At 41.7% G+C, this 3,421-nt stretch overlaps 1 pseudogene; it reads left to right on the forward strand.

The window, feature by feature from the left end:
* Positions 1–2,348: 2,348 nt before the first annotated feature.
* On the forward strand, positions 2,349–2,837 carry LOC148029977 (putative pentatricopeptide repeat-containing protein At3g28640 pseudogene; annotated as a pseudogene).
* The last annotated feature ends 584 nt before the right edge of the window (positions 2,838–3,421 follow it).

Below are 3,421 nucleotides of genomic sequence, written 5' to 3' on the forward strand. Positions count from 1 at the left end.
GGAAATTCACCAATCGCGTAAGGGTAAAGACAAACCGGAAGACCATAATCATGCCTACAATGACCCCCAAGAAGTCGCAAGGCACGCCTGCGGGAGGTTCTTCTCCTAACATTCACGTGGACATCTCCCCGAGCCCACAAGTCTAGGTTTTACGGTTTTGATTCCACGCTAAAGTAATGTATTAAGCACGATAACGTCATGGAATAGGAAGCACCTATGCATGTTCAAATTCACCTAGCCTAGTTAAATGCAATTGGAAAAGAATTGACTATTTGAACAATTACTAGAATTAATTCATGACATGTAATTGGGTCATTGGTATTTTCAATGTGATGAACGCAAATTGTCTATCCATCTGACGACCTTAGTAGTATGTTGCCTTGTCGTGCATTTCAAAGTGACGAGCCTAGAACACCTATTGCCTATCATTATAAGGTTGAAATTATTAAGTGCACTTTTGACTAGACATGGGAAGAATAAGCGTATGTTGCATTTTTAGGAAAAATCTTCATTGTAATGGTTCATGGGAAAAAGTCGTAAACTCTCGTAGGATGTTATCCAAAAAGTAATTGCAAAGTACAAAAAATGAATCTATGGATTTGCATGTGGCATGTGCTTACAAGATGGAATAAGCCAATACTAGTCCTACTATATTCACTTTGCATGAACTTCATTTAACTACATTGTAGTTAGGAAAGGGTTGCATGTTGCACATTAGTCGTGCGTAAAATTCATTCATCAAGAGTTGCAGGTTGCATGGTTTATTAAAGCATGAAATTCTAAAGCTTAGAAAAAGAGTTATAGACATGATTCTTGAATGTAAGTCCTAGTAGGTTCTATGAAAGTTATTCTGCAAATTATTCATGCGTTTTGATTTAAAAAGGAAAGCTTAGGGCTATTGCAAATATAGTGGCACGTAGAAGCAATGAATCACGTGTTTACGTGTATTGTGACATGTTGCAACTAGTTTTCTCCTTTAGATCAAATTTATCATCTCTAGGAATCGCTCATCCTTGTCACAAGACAAGTAGATCGAATTATCTAAATCACCTGACCCGCAAGGGATTCATATAGGCATGATTCAGTCGATACTATAAATACCCCAAGTGCTAACTAGGGTTTAGCACGTTAAGGATTCGGCCTAGTTTTGCACTTGTTGCCAAATCAAAACCCTCAAACCCGAAGGTCCTACCCACATTCATGCAATGTTGGGTCAATTGGACGCTCATGCAAATAACAATCTAGGGGTTCTACCCTAAGGATCATTTGACCTAATGCTAAAACTTGGGTTGAGTTTGGAATCCCTAGGATCGAACGTTGTCGGCCTAGTGCAATTCGGATTGGGTTAGATAGGAAGACACCCTAAACCCTGCTTCTAGTCTAAACATAATTCCTTGACCAGGAAATGCTGTTCAATGGGTGAAATGATCCCATGGAATAGATGCGACACTTGTGCAACAAGTTGCAACGTCGCATGGTCTTGTGGTTTGATCACAAGAGAGTTTTGCCATTCCTTGGAATGAGATTGGCAGGTTCTTGCGCAAGTTTAACTTGCAAAAGGGATGAGTAGTCATCCTCTTACATCACCTTTCTTGGGGAAAATTGCCAAGTTAAGAGAAGTTAGGTATTTGCTTGGAAGCAAAGGATCAATCAAGTTAGAGTGACATGGTCGCCAGGATTTACTGTTAATTTATGAAACCTAAGGTATTGGTTAAGTTGGGTTAACATGGTATGGCCCTAACCCAAGGAAAAAAGGGTGAACAAAAAAACACTTGGGGGATCTTGCCAAGTCGCATTTGATCCCGGATCAAATGTTGGATGCATTTAGAGAGAAGGATTTACTCCTCAGCAGTTGGCCAAATAAACGACCACTGGAATTGATTGTGCTTGTAACAGTTTAGGAGCACTGTTTGCATTGTTTGCTCAAGGAACTAAAGGATGGAAAGATATTTAATGCTTCAGGCTGAAGGCCAGAAGGGAGAGGCAGCTTCAATTACCCCCGATTATCTGCCTGACCCTAACCAAGGGGGTTGTTAGCCGCACCCAGAACGTGGACCGAACCCGCCGTGTGAGGTCTCTCCATTGGGCGTTGTCGTATTGCTGCACATTCGAGGTGTGAAAACCACCCAAAAGTTGTGTGTGTGATTTGATACTTTGTACATACTTAGTTGTTATGTTTGCTCTTTTATTCTATGCCGAAGACGGAGAAAAACAAGGAGTTTTGGTAGACTGGTAACTCGAGATGCAATCTCATGGGCTACACTTATTTCAAGATATGTTGATTATGGGCTTTGTGAGGAAGTACTAAACTAATTCCAAGAGATGCAAGTCGAAGTACATTGGTGGATATGTATGGCAAATGTGGCTTGCTTGTAAAAGCACAATATGTGTTTGACAAGCTTCCTTTCCGGAATGTGGTCTCTTGGAGTGCACTAATTGAAGGTTATACACAACACGGGCATGGTGAAGAAGCACTGAAGCGTTTTGAGTGCATGAAACTTGATGGGGTATCTCCAAATGCAGTAACCTTTCGTTGCATTTTGAAAGCTTGTGGTAGCATAAGAGCCACAGAAAAGGTTGGGGAAATTCATACTGAGATTGCTATGAAGGGGTTGCTAGAAAAAGATGTGGCTGTTGGCACGGCATTGGTTGATGTATATGTCAAAAGTGGCTTGCTTGTAAGAGCACAAGCTGTGTTTGACAAGTTTCCACTTCGTAATGTAGTGTTGTGGAGTGTATTAATTGCAGGCTATAGCCAATATGGACATGGTAGCCAAGCACTTAAATGTTTTGAGCGAATGCAACTGGAGGTCTCTGGACAGTGTCACCTTTGTTAGCATCTTGAAAGCTTGTGTTAGCATAGGAGCTAAAGACAAGGGCCACTAATCCTGTCGAAAGGTAAAGAAAAGAGTGGCTAAAAACAAGGGAGGGAAAAAGTAGATTTAAAAAAAAAACAGGGAAGATTCGACAGATTACGAAAAGGAAGGAAGAAAGCATGAAGGGCGATGCTAATTGGGGGAGAAGGGAAGGAAACGCAGGAATCACAGGGCATGATCGTTGATGATGAAATCAAGATAGCACTTGTCAGACCGTTGCGAAGGGGCGTGCGATTACATGCAATTGTTGATGCATGCCTCGTTCAAGGTTGCCGGCCTGGTGATTCGCTCGTTTTCCACTACTCAGGTCATGGGTTACAACAGAGAAATTACAGTGGTGAGGAAGTTGATGGATTTGATGAGACCATTTTACCTATGGACTTTGAAACACAGGGGACATTCCTCCAGGCATACACAAGCGTAAGGGAAGAAGTCGTTTCCAGGAAATGAGCTTTGCCTCATCGAATTTCTGAGTCTGAATCTCCCTAAGAAGCATATCCGGCCAGAGAGAGACAATTCGAGGGCAGAGCTAGGCTGAAGGAGAA

This window comes from Lygodium microphyllum, chromosome 10, assembly GCF_053477565.2.
Source record: "Lygodium microphyllum isolate KBCC chromosome 10, Lygodium_microphyllum_v1.1.10, whole genome shotgun sequence".
Lineage (NCBI taxonomy): Eukaryota > Viridiplantae > Streptophyta > Polypodiopsida > Schizaeales > Lygodiaceae > Lygodium > Lygodium microphyllum.